General features: G+C 39.7%; 1 pseudogene; it reads left to right on the forward strand.

Moving 5' to 3' along the window:
• Positions 1-496: 496 nt before the first annotated feature.
• On the forward strand, positions 497-593 carry LOC130037065 (uncharacterized; annotated as a pseudogene).
• The last annotated feature ends 16,260 nt before the right edge of the window (positions 594-16,853 follow it).

Raw genomic sequence — 16,853 nt, forward strand, 5'->3', positions numbered from 1 at the left:
CCTTTGTTCTGTCCTTTATAGGAGCCTCATGAGTTTCACCTTCCGTTCAAGTTGAACTTGTAATAAGGTGGAATGAAGTCATCAATATGATCCTCACCTCATCCTTCAGGAGAAAAATCCTACATACATTCAAGGTGGTCAAAGTGCAGACAACACCATCCACCTTTTCCTGGAGATGTACACAGGACTGAGGTGAGAACAGCAAAAGGCTCTATTTTAATGTTCTTAATGAAGGATTCAGGGAACAACCTTAAACAAACTCATATACTATCTTCCAAAAGAATTATTTTGTAAAACTGATGCCTAGGGTATGGTAAACGATAATATAGTAAAAACCATATTTTTATTTCTGGGACATTAAAGTTCTAAATCTATTTATTCATGCTGCTTTGAAATACATTCCTTGATTAGGAATCATTGTCTGCCATAGGAGTGAGGAAGGACAACACTCAAAGTAATAAGAAGTGAAAAATATGGAAAAATTAACTCCTACTAGGTTTGATAACACATATACTAAAACTGAAATGATACAATGATGAGCATGGCCCTTGCACAGAGATAACATGCAAACTTGTAAAGCATTCCATATTTTTGTTGCAAGAAGAATGAATAGGTCTACTTTAAGGTAAGACAATCCCCAGAAGTACAAAAATTCTACATAAAGAGAGCACAAATCCCCAAAACAACAATCTCTCTCAATGTCAATGGACTAAATGTGCCAATTCAGAGGCATAGAATAGGAAGATGAATTAGAAAACTGAACCCAACATTCTGCTTCCTGCAAGAAACATGTCTGAACAATCAAAGCACCCATGGGCTAAAGGTAAAAGGCTGGGAAACAAGTTTTCAAGAAAATATCACCTCCACAAAGCTGGAGTGGCCATACTAGTATCAGACCACATGGACTTCAGGCTAAAGGTTATCAGAGACAGTGAAGGTCATTTCTTAATGATCATGGGATATGTACATCAGAAAGAACTCACCTTCCTCAATGTATATGATCCTAATGACAGACCAGCAAAATACGTTAAAACAACTTCTAATAAACTTATAGAAAAACATTGATAGCAACACAATACTAGTAGTAGATTTCAACACTTCTTTGTCACTTCTCGATAGATCAAACAGACTGAAGCTCAGCAAGGAAATATTTTCTTTAAGGGAAGTAATGAACAACCGTTGGCTTAGGGAAGAAATCAAAGAGGAAATAAAAAGTTTCCATAAACAAATGAGAATGAGGACACGAGCTACCATAACTTGTGGGACACAGCAAAAGCAGTGTTAAGAGGAAAGATTATAGCTCTGCCAGATTTCATCAGGAAGAAAGAAAGGGCCTACCTGAATAAATTAGAGCTCAAGGTTTTGGAAAATAGGTTCAGCATAAGAGAAGGAACACATGGAGGGTGCGGGATCCCGGAGGGAAAAAAAAAAAAGAAAAAACAGGTTCCAAAAAGAGCCGAGATCACCGGCAAGTTCCAGATGGAGTAGGTGCCGCATCCCGCCCCTCCCAGATGGAACCCGGTGACCAGAATCCTCTACAAACACAGTTCGAGTATGCGGGAACGAGGACTTTTCCTCAAATCTGCCGGACTACACCTCCCAGGTAACCTCTGATCCCGGAAGTCACGCCCACAGCCCGCCCCCCAGTGCCATCTTTGAAGCGTTCAGCATAAGAGAAGGAACACATGGAGGGTGCGGGATCCCGGAGGAAAAAAAAAAGAAAAAACAGGTTCCAAAAAGAGCCGAGATCACCGGCAAGTTCCAGATGGAGTAGGTGCCGCATCCCGCCTCCCCCAGATGGAACCCCGGTGACCAGAAGCCTCTACAAACACAGCTCGAGTATGCGGGAACGAGGACTTTTTCTCAAAACCGCGCGGCCGCGTGGACATCTCTCTATATACAAAGTGATCAATGAGAAGTAAACCACCCAATCTCTCTCCCTGAAAATCAGAGTTAAGTTTGGAGCACGGCCACAGCCCCAGAAACACAAGGACTTAATGCAGAACCCAGCAGCTTAGAGCAGAAAAGTGAACGGACGATGAGTTAACCCAGGCCATCATTTCTGCCCAGAGGGGAAAGAGTGTTGCCCCATTCGCCCTCTCTTCTCTGGAAAGAAGGATGGCGGCCGCATGGGAGCCTTGTGGACAGCAGGTATGAGCCGGGGGTGTGGGGGGGCGACTAAAACCTCACGAGAAGGGGGGTGTTCCGGTCCGTCCTTCACGCCCTACCGAGGTCAACAGTTGCCCCCCACGAGCGTCTCCCCAGCACGGCCACAGTCCCAGAAGCACAAGGGCTTAATGCAGAACCCAGCAGCTTGGAGCAGAAAAGTGAAAGGACTATGCGTTAATCCAGGCAATCATTTCTGCCCAGATGGGAAAGGGTGTTGCTTCCTTCCGCCCTCCTCCCTCTGGAAAGAAAGATGGCAGCCACATGGGAGCCTTGTGGACAGCAGGTATGAGCCGGGAGTGTGGGGGCGACTAAAACCTCATGGGAAGGGGGGCGTTTCGCTCCGCCCTTCACGCCCTACCGAGGCCACCGGTTGCCCCCCGCGAGCGGCTCTCCAGCACGGCCACGACTCCAGAACACAGAAACCAATTTCTTAACTATCTGACTTTCAGTAGAAATACTTCCAGGGTCAATAGGTAAAATAGCAGAAATCCAAAACCAACATTTAATTCTTGAACCCAGCTGTAGAAAGCAAATCACTTCACAATGCTTTTTCAGCATGTCTGATTTGGGGGGGGGGGTGTAAACTCTAAATAATAGTGGTGAATCTTTTATTGAAACAATGAATCTAATCAAAGCAGATAGAGTGTTAACTAGAATTCATCTGCCTCACAGGGACGGGGAGGGGTGGGGGGTGGGGTTTTATTGGGGTTCTTCATGGTAAAAAATAAGTATTGGTAAAGGGAAATGTGTTTGATATTTGCATGACTGAGACCTAAACCTGAAAGCTTTGTAACCTTTCCCACAGTGATTCAATAAATAAATAAAATAAATAAATAAATAAATAAAAAAAAAAGATTTTGGAAAATAACCAACAAAAGTAGTCCAAACTAGGCTAGAGGAAAGAAATAATAAAACTTGTACCAGACATCAATTAGCTAGAATCCCAAAATACAATCCAGAAGACCAATAAGAACAAAAACTGGTTCTTTGAGAAAATAAATAAGATCAATAAACCATGAGAAGCCTCTCAAAGAAACAAAGAGAAAGAATTCTAATAAATCGAATCAGAAATGCAAAGGGGAGTATCCTAATAGAAAGTACAGAAATCCATAGGATCATCAGAGATTATGTTGAGAATCTTTGCAGCAGGAAATAAGAGAATCTTGAATAAATTGATAAATTATTGGATTCCAATTACCTCCCAAGGCTGAACCAAGAAGATTTGGAATACTTGAACCTATCACTACCAAGGAAATTGAAATGATGGTCAAAATTATACCCCCAAACAGAATCCAGGGCCCAGATGGATTCAATAGTGAACTATTTCAAACCTTTAAAGAGGAACTGCTTCCAACATTTTTAAGATTTTCCAGGAAATTGAAGAAACATAAATACTCCCAAATAGTTTCTATGAGGCAAAGATCACCCTAATCGACAGAGACACCACAAAAACAGAAAATTGCAGACCTTTTTCCTTTGTGAATACAGATACAAAAATTTTCAAGAAAATACCAGCAAAGAGAATCTAGAAACTCAACAAAAGATCACACACTATGACCAAGTAGGTTTAGCTTGGGGATGCAAGGATGGCTTAACATTCTCTAGTCAATCAACAGAATACACCATCTCAATAAAATAAAGATAAAAGTCATATGATCATATCAATAGATGTAGATAAAGCATTTGATTAGATCCAGCACCCATTCATGATGAAAAACTCTCAACAAAATGGGAGTTGAAAGTAGTTTCCTCAATCTAGTCAAAGCAAATTACCACAAACCCACAGCAAGTATTATTCTCAACGGGGAAAAACCAAAGGCTTGGAGCAGAAATCAATGAAATAGAATTCCAGAATACAATCAGGCACAAAACAAGTTACCCACTCTCAACCTTCCTATTCTTCATAGTACTTGAAGTACTTGCCATATGATTTTGGTAAAAAAAAAAAAAGATATCAAGGGCATCCATATAAAAAAGGAAGAACTCAAGCTTTTACTATTTGGAGATAACATGATATTATACTTAGAAAATCCCAAAGATTCCCCAAAAAAGCTCCTGGGAACAATAGATTTGTTTAGTAAAATAGCATATTACAAAATCAATATCTGGTACTACATGGCTTTCCCATATATTAATAATGAAAGAGAAAAAAGAGATAGAGAAAAACAATCCCATTCACAATAATACCTCAGAAAATAGAGTATAATAGAATCAACTAAAAAGGTTAAGGAACTATACCCAAAAAAAAAAAAAAACCTGACGGGCACAGAGGCCCAGCTCTGGGCAACAAAGCTGAAAGGCTGCAATTCCAACAGGTACAGCCCACCCCCAAGGGCCTGGGTCCCTTTCTGGGCACGCGCAGCTAGAAACAGCCCCTAGACAGCCGGTTTTCAACCCCTGATCTGCGTGGGACGGGCACAGAGGCCCAGCTCTGGGCAACAAAGCTGAACGGCTCCAATTCCAACAGGTACAGCCTGCCCCCAAGGGCCTGGGTCCCTTTCTGGGCACGCGGAGCTAGAAACAGCCCCTAGACAGCTGGTTTTCAACCCCTGATCTGCGTGGGACGGGCACAGAGGCCCAGCTCTGGGCAACAAAGCTGAAAGGCTGCAATTCCAACAGGTACAGCCCGCCCCCAAGGGCCTGGGTCCCTTTCTGGGCACGCGCAGCTAGAAACAGCCCCTAGACAGCCGGTTTTCAACCCCTGATCTGCGTGGGACGGGCACAGAGGCCCAGCTCTGGGCAACAAAGCTGAACGGCTCCAATTCCAAACAGGAGAACTTCCCAACTCCTCACCCAGTGCCAGGGACTCTTTCAGGAGCCGCGGCCGCTTACGCGGCCGCGAAATATTTTCCCACTACATATGTCATAGGAACCATAAGCTAACTTCTTAGATGGAAACTTCTCTATATTAGCTCAGCCACTAGAAACACAGTACCCAATAACTCATAAGCCTATCTTAACTCACACTGCATATCAAGCAGAATAGTAACAGTGAACGTGAAGGAATAAACCACACCTCTCACAATGGTAAAGCAACGCAAAAGCCCACCAAACTTTCATATTGAAGAGTCGAGCCCAGATGACACCAACAGTACTGTAGTGTTAGACAACCTCTCTGACAAGGAATTCAGAAGGGAGCTACTTAGGATGCTTAGGGAATTAAAGGAAACAATGGAAAACAATACCAATAGAAGACAAGAGGATCTAAAGGCAGAAATGAAGAAAATGCAATCAGAAATGTCAGACCTGAAAAATCTCATAGGCGAATTGAAAAGCTCAGTAGAAGGCCTCAGCAGCAGAGTAAGAGCGGCTGAGAACAGAATCAGTGAGCTCGAAGATGAAGTTCAGAGACTCTCCAGAAAAGAGCAGAAAATGGAAAAGAGACTCACAATTCGGGAACAGATGGCAAGAGAAGATCGGGATGAAGCCAAGAGGGGTAACATAAGAATTATTGGAGTCCCAGAGGGAAAGGAAGAAAACCTCGATGAAGAAAAAACTGTCAAAGAAATCATTGCTACAACATTTCCAGAGCTGAAGAAAACTTGTGACCACATTCAGGAGGCCCGAAGGGTACCAGCTAGATGAAATCCGAATAAAAATACCCCAAGACACATTCTGATCAAAATGACCAAAACCTTAGACAGAGACAAAATTCTGAAAGCAGCATGATCGAAGAAAGAAATCTCTTACAAAGGAGCATCCTTAAAATTCACAGCTGATTTTTCTGATGAAACCCTCATGGCCCGAAAACAATGGTGGGACATAGTAAAAAAACTCAATGAAATAAATGCCTCCCCAAAAATACTTTTCCCAGCAAGACTCTCATTCATAATAGTAGGAACAACACACAGTTTCACAGACAAACAACAGCTAAGGAACTTCATAGACTCAAAACCATGGTTACAAGAACAACTAAATGGGCTACTTTAAGGCAAGAAAGGCCCCTCAAATACACCAAACTTTAACAGAACAATGGGACAAAATCCCATAACAATAATCTCTCTCAATGTCAATGGGCTAAACGCACCAATTAAAAGACATAGAGTGGCAGGATGGATTAGAAAATTGAACCCAACTTTCTGCTGCCTGCAAGAAACGCATCTCAACAGTCAAAGCAAACACAGACTCAGAGTCAAAGGCTGGAAAACAATCCTACAGGCAAACAGCTCCCATAAAAAAGCTGGGGTAGCCATCCTTATATCAGACCACATCGATTTCAGAGTGAGGAAGGTCATAAGAGACAGTGAAGGCCATTTCTTATTGATCAGAGGATCTGTACAACAGGAAGAACTTACAATAATAAATGTATATGCACCTAATGAGAGACCAGCAAAGTACTTAAAACAACTACTCATAGATTTGGAAAAAGACATCAATAGCAACACAATACTAGTGGGAGACTTCAACACTGCTTTGTCACCTCTTGATAGATCAACCAGACTCAAGCTTAGCAAGGACATACTTCATTTGAGGGAAACAATGGAAGAAAGGGACTTAGTAGATATATACAGGACACTTCATCCACGAAAAGCTGAATAAACATTCTTCTCAAGCGTACATGGAACATTCTCCAAGATAGACCACATGCTGAGCCAAAAAACATGCCTCCATAAAATTAAGAAGGTAGAGATTGTATCAACAATCTTCTCAGACCATAATGCACTGAAATTAGAAGTAAATCACACACAAAAACAGAAAACTAAACCAAACACCTGGAAATTAAACAGCGCACTATTGAACAACGAGTGGATTAGATAGGAAATCAAAGAGGAAATCAAAAGATTCCTAGAAACGAATGAAAATGAGAACACGAGTTACCAAAACTTATGGGACACAGCAAAGGCTGTGTTAAGAGGAAAGTTTATAGCTCTACAAGCATTCCTCAGGAAGGAGGAGCGAGCACACATAAGTAACCTAACCTCACAGCTTAAGAGCTTGGAGAAGGACCAAAAAAAGGAGCACAACCCGAACAGGAGAAAGGAAATAATAAAACTGAGAGCAGAGATTAACGAGATGGAAACCCAAAAAACAATCCGAAAGATCAATGAAACCAAAAGCTGGTTCTTCGAGAAAATTAACAAGATCGATAAGCCTCTAGCAAAACTCACAAAGAAAGGGAGAGAGAAAACCCTAATAAACCGAATCAGAAACGAAAAGGGGGTCATTACAACATAAACCACAGAAATTCAGAGGATCCTCAGGGAGTACTTTGAGAAGCTTTATGCCACGGAACAGCAAAACCTCGAGGAAATGGATAAATTCCTAGACTCCTACAGACTCCCAAGGCTGAATCAAGAAGACCTGGAATACCTGAACAGACCTATCACCATAAAGGAAATTGAAATGGTAATAAAAAGTCTCCCCAAGCACAAAAGTCCTGGCCCGGATGGATTCACTAGTGAATTCTTCCAAATCTTTAAAGAGGACTTACTCCCGATGCTCTTTAAGCTTTTCCACGAAATTGAAATATCAAAAACACTTCCGAACAGTTTCTACGAAGCAAATATCACACTGATACCAAAAGCAGACAGAGATACCACAAAGAAAGAGAATTACAGGCCAATATCCCTGATGAACACAGATGCAAAGATCCTCAACAAACTACTAGCAAATAGAATCCAACTACTCATCAAAAAGATCATACACCATGACCAAGTAGGATTCATCCCAGGGATGCAAGGATGTTTTAACATTCGGAAATCAATCAACATAATCCACCATATCAACAAAAGAAAAGATAAAAAGCATATGATCATATCAATAGATGAAGAGAAAGCATTTGATAAGATCCAGCACCCCTTTATGATGAAAACCCTAGCCAAAATGGGTATAGAGGGGACCTTCCTCAACATAATTAAAGCCATCTACCACAAGCCTACAGCAAGCATCATCCTCAATGGGGAAAAACTGAGAGCCTTCCCTCTAAGATCAGGGACGAGACAGGGATGCCCACTCTCTCCACTGCTGTTCAATATAGTACTGGAAGTACTTGCAATAGCGATTAGGCAGGAAAAAGATATTAAGGGCATTCAGGTAGGAAAGGAAGAAATCAAGCTCTCACTATTCGCAGATGATACGATACTCTACTTAGAGAACCCAATAACTTCCACCAAAAAACTCCTAGAAACAATAGACTCGTATAGTAAAGTTGCAGGTTATAAAATCAATACCCAAAAGTCCATGGCTTTCCTATACGCAAACAGTGAGAGAGAAGAAAACAACATGAAAAAAACAATCCCATTCACAATTGTGCCCCAGAAAATCAAGTACCTAGGAATCAGCTTAACTAAGGAAGTAAAGGACCTGTACAAAGAAAAATACAAAACGCTACTTCAGGAAATAAAAGAGGACATGAGGAAATGGAAAGATATCCCCTGCTCATGTGTCGGGAGACTTAATATTGTCAAAATGGCAATACTACCGAAAGCATTGTATAAATTCAATGCAATCCCTATAAGGATACCCATGACATTCTTCAAAGAAATGGAGCAAACACTCTTGAAATTTATATGGAACAATAAGCCCCCACGAATAGCTAAAGCAATTCTTGGGAAAAAGAAAATGGGAGGAATCAACCTCCCGAACTTCAAACTGTACTACAAAGCAGTAATAATTAAAACAGCATGGTACTGGAACAAAGGCAGAACTGCAGACCAATGGAACAGGGTTGAATACACTGACATCTCTCCTCAATCATATGCTCATCTAATCTTTGATAAAGGTGCAAGTAATGTGAAGTGGAGTAAGGAAAGCCTCTTTAATAAATTGTGTTGGCATCACTGGACGGCTACATGCAAAAAAATAGGCTCAGAACTCTGCCTAACACCATGTACAAAAGTAAGATCAAAATGGATTAAAGACCTCAACATCAGACCAGAAACCATAAGGTACATTGAAGATAAAGTTGGCAAAACCCTCCATGACATTGAAGCTAATGGTATCTTCAAAGATGCCATGCCACTGGCTGAGCAAGTGAAAACAGAGATAGATAAATGGGACTATCTTAAACTAAGAAGCTTCTGCACCTCCAAAGAAACAGTGACCAAAATACAAAGACAGTCTACAGAATGGGAAAGGATATTCACCGAATACACATCTGACAAGGGGTTGATATCCAGGATATACAGAATACTGGTTAAACTCCACAAGAAGAAAACATCCAACCCCATCCAAAAATGGGGCAATGAAATGAACAGAAACTTTCTCAAAGAAGAAATCCGAATGGCAAAAAAGCACATGAGAAAATGCTCTACATCATTAATCATCAGGGAGATGCAGATCAAAACCACAATTAGATACCATCTCACACCTCAGAGACTGGCCCACATTCAAAAGAACAAAAGCAACCGATGCTGGCGTGGATGTGGCGAGAAAAGGACACTCCTTCACTGTTGGTGGGAATGTCCACTGGTTCAGCCCTTCTGGAAAACAGTATGGACGATTCTCAAAAAATTAGAAATTGAGCTCCCATTTGACCCAGCAATACCACTCCTGGGAATATATCCCAGAGAGGCAAAAATGTATAGTCGAAGTGACATCTGCACTTGTTTGTTCATTGCAGCACTCTTTACAATAGCCAGAAACTGGAAGAAACCTGAATGCCCAAGAACAGATGACTGGTTAAAGAAACTTTGGTACATCTACACAATGGAGTACTATGTAGCTCTTAGAAAAGATGAAGTCATGAACTTTACATACAAGTGGTACAATATGGAAAGTATCATGCTAAGCGAAATGAGTCAGAAAGAGAGGGATAGACACAGAAAGATTGCATTCATCTGGGGGATATAAAGTAACAAAGTATGAGATTAATACCCAAGAATAGCTGAGATCAGCACCAGGAGGATTACTCCATAACTTAGAGGCCAGCCAGGTATCCTAGAGGAAAGGGCAGTTCAGATAGAGAAAGGAGCACCAAATAAAGTATGTTTGGAGGATCCTCCCAGGAGGGGAGATGCATGTCGAAAGTAGACTATGGACTGAACATGTTTGCCACTCAATGCCTCTTTTGCAGACCACAACACCCAAAAGGAGAGAGAGAACACAGGGGATTGCCCTGCCACAGAGACAGGGGGGATGGGGGGATGGGGGTGGGAGGGATATTATCCATGGTGGTGAAAAATGGGCACTGGTGGAGGGATGGGTATCTGATCATTGTATAATTGAAACCAAAGCACAAAAAATAGTAAATTTACAACTTTAAAAAAATAAAATAAAATAAAGGGAAAAAAACGCTACAAAACACTACTTCACAAATAAGAGAGTATATGAGGAAATGGAATCACATCCCATGCTCATGGATTGAGAGGTTTAACACTGTCAAAATGGCAACACACACCAAAGCTCTATAAAGATTTAATGCACTTTCTATAAGGATACACATAACATTTTTCAAATAAATAGATTAAACACTCTTGAAACTCATACAGAACCATAAACTCCCATGAAGAGCTAAAGCAATCTTTGGTAAAAAGAAGAAGGGAACACCTTCCCCAACTTCAATCCCTACTACAAAGTTGTAGTCATCCAAATACCATGATATTCAGATAAAGACAGGCCTCAGATCAATGGATTATAGTCTAATATCTTGAAGCTGGCCCTCAGATTATTATTACCTAATCTTTCATAAATGCTCAAGAAATATGAAGTTGAGCTAGGAAGTCTCTACAGCAACTGGTGCTGGGAAAACTGGACAGCAACATTCAAAGAAAATGAACTCAGACCTCTTTATATTGCCAGGAGCAAAGTCAGATCAAATGTATTAAAGACCTCACTATCATACCTGAATTCTTAAGATATATGGAGAAAAATGTGGAAAGATCCCTTCATGACATTAAAGCTAAGGGAAACAAAAAAGCAAGCAAGAAAGAAAGAAAGAAAGAAAGAAAGAAAGAAAGAAAATAAAAATTAAAAAATAATGCTGTTTGCAATGCTAAGGATCAATCCCAGATCATCATTTTCTTGCTTTTTTGGGTCACACGTGGCAATGCACAGTGGTTACTCCTGGCTCTGCACTAAGGAATTACTCCTCACGGTGCTTGGGGGGACCATACAGGATGCTGGGAATCTAACCTGGGTATGCCGTGTGCAAGGCAAATGCCCTACCTGCTGTACTATCACTCCAGCTCCCCCCCTCCCCATAATTCATCATCCTGAGGGCCTCAGATTTTTACCTTCCATATAGAAACTTCATCTTTACATTGATACAGTAAATTGAAACCACAGAACCATTGAATGGCATGTTATAATGGTAGCAGCCATGAGCAAACTTTGATAACCCATAAGTTGTCATGAATGAATTCTGTCTCAGAGGCTTCACTTCTGAGGATACCTGTCACTACCTCCTTTCTGTTACGTATCCCAGGATCAGAATCTACATCAGGCCATCAGTAGAAATTGTCCACCCGAAAGTTAGCCTTCCACTGGGATCAGAATCCTTGATCCATGTAACTTGTAATTTTTCATACATGATTTCTTGACCTTGTTTCAGGTGGAGGCATCCAGAGCAAAAACTCAGCTTTCCTGTTGTTTCCACAGGAAATCCAAATACCTAAGGATGTTATCATTTCTGACGCCACTGTTACAGATTTTTTTGGAATCCCACGGTAAGATACTATCATTAATGTTATAATATTACTGTTCTCCATAGTTCGGATCTCCCCAAAGAACTCTCTACCCACCTCACTCCAAGTGCAGTCTCCAGTTTATCATGCTCCTGAAAGTACTTCTAATAGTTTCACTCAAGTTCTCCCCTAAAGTGCACAAGTTAAGTTCATACCACTCCAAGTTCTTATTCCTAAACTACCAGAGTAGGCTTGGTCCTCAAGCTTTTGTTCTCAATAGAAGAAATACCGTGCTCTCTTTCTCTATGTCTCTCTTTGCTTGCTTTGTTAAATGACAGTTCTCGCTTGAACAAATATTTCATTCCACCCCACACCTGTTTCACAAGTTTCTGAGTGTTTTTCAGTAAAATCTACTTAGCTTCACTAAACTAAAAATTTTAAAACACCAGAGCATTGTTAAAACCAGTATTTGTATCTTTTAAACCACAAATTTTGAAAATGAAAGGTGGTAAAGCAATGGAATACTACTCAGTTGTATGAAGTGAAATCTTCTTATTATTTGTATATAAAATGGATAACATGTGGAAATTATGTTTAGTGACAAAAACCAGGCAAAGAAAGATAGGCATCCTACAAATTCAGGCATACGTGACATATAGAGAAAACAAATTAATAGAATAAAATGAGACAGACAAACGTCTAAAACGTTATTTATATTCTATGATTTATAATTCAATTAGTAATGGTTTCTAATACACATAATTCCAACATGACACTCCTCATTCTCTCAAAGAATAAACCCTCCCTCTCCCCCAATCCCCCAGAATCCCTCACTCTCAATCCCCTGACTCAATTGTGTGGATCAGTTCTCCCCTTACATTGCTCTTGAACCTTTGTTTCTACCTTGCTGTGTGTCTTTAGATCCCACATATGAGAAAAATCTCTCTGTATCTGTTCATTTCCTTAAGGCTAACTTTACATGCATGATATCCTCTAGATTCATCCAATGTTGAAAATTGCATAATTTTGATCTTTTCAAAGCAATATAAACAAACTTTAGAACTATGAGACTATTTAGTTAACAGATCGAGAAGTTTAATCAAAGTGGAAAAACTGAACAATGGTGAATGACAGAGTAGGCCTTTCAGTAGTGAGTGTAATATGATACATGCACGTTGATTCTGCATAATCCTAAAATTTATGAAATTCTATAATGTAATTCTATAAGGTAATTTTACATAATCAAAAAAGTATTTAAATAATTTACATTTATCTATGATTTTGACGTATCTTTTGTGTCAAACTATCAGAAATAAAAATCATGAGAGATAGAGATATGGTCTATCACTATACTTTTAAACAAGAGAAGCGCTAAAAATTTCTGTGTCTTGATGAACTCTCATATAAATTGACTCCAAAATCAAATTTATACACTCAAGGAAAAATAAAAGTCAACCAATTTAATCTTTTGCCTTCACTCAGGTTCCCATCTGCTGATCTCTCACAGACAAAAAAAAATTTTACTTTATTTTTTTTTAAATTTTTATTAGTGAAACACCATGATGTACAGTTGTACATTTACAAATTTTTGTGCTTGGGTTTCGATTATACAATGATCAAACGCCCATTCTTCCGCCAGTGCCCATTTTTCACCACCATGGATTCCAGTATCCCTCCCACACCAATACCCCCCATCCAACCCTGCCTCTGTGGCAGGGCATTCCCTTTTTTTCTCTCTCTCCTTTCGGGTGTTGTGGTCTGCAAAAGAGGCATTGAGTGCCAATCATGTTCAGTACATAGTCAGAATTTTTATTTTCAAAGGATTTCTTGGCAGAGGTTTGGGATTCTTTGCTAGAAACCAACTCCTTTTCTTCAGATTTTTTTTTCTAGAAATATATACTTATACTAAGACTGATTAGTCATGGCACTAAATTGACAAATGTCCCTGTTTTTAGTTCAGTTCTGTTTCCTCATTATCACAAATTATTAGCAGTGGATAGAAAATAACTAGCCCAAAATTCGTGGGGGAAAGGGAAATGTTTATGCTTACCATAGTTTGGAAAATCCCTGTCACTAGTATAGTGACATTCATCTTAATTTGTAAACACAATGATTATGAAGAGGTAAACCATGACTGCCACTTCAAGAAAGAACGGGCCTTCAGCAAATATCCATGGTTTCAGAAGGATGGCTCTGGCTTGGATTGGGGGCAATCATGAGAGTGTGAGCTACCGACAGTTAACACATGCTCTTAGGCTATGTGGTGATACTGCTGAGAAATGTGGCGAGCCCTGATTAGGTAGGGTCATGGTGGAGAATGGAATGAAGACAAGAAAACAGAGCAACAGGACAAGATGATAGATTCCTTTGTATAAAAGTTTTCATCTCTAATGTATTAATCTGTGAAAAAGAGAACCAACTTTTTATCATTTTCCTGGCAATATATTATCCTTACATATTGCTTCAGGAAAAAAACGCTTCCCTTGCTAGATATTATAGCCTGAATATCTGTGAGGTCTTTGAACTCTTTCTATATATACAGTGCTGATGACTGAAACCAATCTCACTCTTTAAGTATCTAAACTGCAATGATCTCACCATTTAACTCACTAAACTCTGATGGCTCCAAATCTTCTAAGATCAGCTTTCATCTCTTCCATGATATCCAGGCTTCTCTTCCCAACTGTCAAATCTCCCTTTCTTTCTCCCTCTTTCTACCAACTATGATCTCCCTGCCAAAATTTGCTAAGACAAGCCTTCTTTAAATATAGATATAAGTTGACTTCTCTTTTTTTTTAAAATTTAGGCAATTTTGATTTTCAAAGTCATTTATAATGGAGATTTGTCATACAATACTCCAATTCTAATCACACCAACAGTGTCTGCATCCTTCCACCAACAGATTACACATTTCTCCCTGCATTCCCACCGATTTCCTTGACAAACACATTTTGAAGTTTTACTATTGTACTTTGGATTCCATACTTACAGTAGTGTTGGCATTGGTGGTTAAGACATACACCTCAACTTTTTCATGCTGGCCTTCCTGGATCAATGCCCACTGACACCATGTAGGGGAAATATATAAGAACAAATCATTAAGCTCCAAATTTTTCAAATAATCTTTAAACAATTCTAATCGAAAAGAAAATAGTGAGAACTGGAGGAGACAACCTCTTGACAGCCTGCAAAGTCTTTTCATTTTTCCACATTACAACAGAAGTAATCAGTGAAGGAGGTCTGTCATCACGCAAGTTAGGTGACCCTGCTGAGGTGTGGTCAACAGGGTGTTTTGTGCTCTTCTCTCCTTCCACCAGAAGTCCCAACCCTATGATTTTTGTCTCTTCAGTCCGCATAAAATGGAAAAAGTTTTACCACACAGACATCCATGTAATGAGCCAGCCAAGGAGATAAAAATAAATTTCAGCAAATTCATAGGTTAGTCATGGTGGTAGAAACTAAATAGCATATTTTTGTATTGAATCTGCAGGAGACACATATTACAAACATTTTCATGATTCAGTTTCAATCATAGGATATTTTAACACCTAACCTCCACTAGTATACTGTTCCATTGCTAATGTCCCCAGTTTCTCTCCCACCACTCCCTCTCCCAACCCCAAACCCCACCTGACAGCCTGCTTACTCTACACTATTGCAGGCACCTCTCTCTCTCTCTCTCTCTCTCTCTCTCTCTCATCCTTTGGGCATTATGGATTGTAATACAGAGAGTGAGAGATTCTCACCTTTATTCCTTTACCTACTTTCAGGACTCAGTTCTCACCCAGAGTAATCACTTCCAACTATCATTGTCAGAGCGGTCCCTTCTTTATTCCAAATGCTCGCCTTCAGCACTTGTGGCAAGCGTCCAACCATTGACCAATTCTCCTGGCCTGTGTTTCTGCTATCCTTGGGTATTAGTCTCATATTCTGGTTTTTTATATCCAAAAAATGGGGTAGTCCAATCAGTATACCCCTTTCCGTCTGACTGATTTCATTGAGCATGATATTCTTCCCTGTACATCCATTTATAAGCAAATTTCATGATGTCAGTTTCCTGCCAACTGTGTAGTATTCAATTCTGTAGGTATACCATAGTTTCTTCTGGCTATTATGAATAGTACTGCAGATGGTATTTCTGTTATAATTCTCATGTTTAATGTAACTTACATAGGAAAATACTTCCCAGGTTCCAAACCTACAGAATCCACTCACAAAGACAACTTTTTTTACTTTTTTAAAAAATATAATTTATTATGATGCTTTCTAAAAAACGGAAGCTATTAACAAAACTCAGGGAAAGCATATACTATTAAAAACAAAAAAAATAACCTTAAGAAAGGACAACAGCTACGTGTTCTTGCTCCTCAAAAATCCACGTGTTTCTTGATATATTGTCAATATCTTTCTATAGCCTTAAAATTCTTCCACTTCATTTCTAAACACTATTTAAAGTTGTATTAATTTAATAGGCATAATCAGTTTTATAGAATATTTATTTGATTCTTTCAAATTTTGCATAAACAACGTTTGAATTAACCATAGCACTGTAGCACTGTCCTCCCATTGTCCACTGATTTGCTCGAGCAGGCACCAGAAACATCCCTATGGTGAGATTTGTTGTTACTGTTCTTGGCATGTCGAATAATTCACAGGTAGCTTGCCAGGCTTTGCCATGAGGGAGGGTTACTCTCAGTAGCTTTCCGGGCTCTCTGAGAGGAGCAGAGCAATCGAACCCAGGTTGGCCGCATGCAAGGCAAATGTCTTACCCACTGTGCTATGGCTCCAGCCCTTATATATATTTATACAAAGATATGTGTATTTACACACACATACATATCTATATATTCCTCTTACACGGCTCTTAAGCTCCAACTCATATTTCTTCCTCCTCCAGTTATTTACTACTTCTCTCCCCATACTTGGGGCTCCACTAATATCCGAGTGCCCTCAGATACATTTCTGAGGCCATGAAAAAGGAATGCATAACACATACATGCAAGGAAGGCACAAAGCATATGTAGATAAATTTCATATGGACATATAATTGTGATGACTAGTTTACAAACTGTATTCACTTCAAGTACAGGGTTCCTCATCTCAGCAACTCTGTATTCATTC

The sequence above is a fragment of the Sorex fumeus genome, unplaced genomic scaffold, assembly GCF_029834395.1.
Source record: "Sorex fumeus unplaced genomic scaffold, SorFum_2.1 ptg000070l, whole genome shotgun sequence".
Lineage (NCBI taxonomy): Eukaryota > Metazoa > Chordata > Mammalia > Eulipotyphla > Soricidae > Sorex > Sorex fumeus.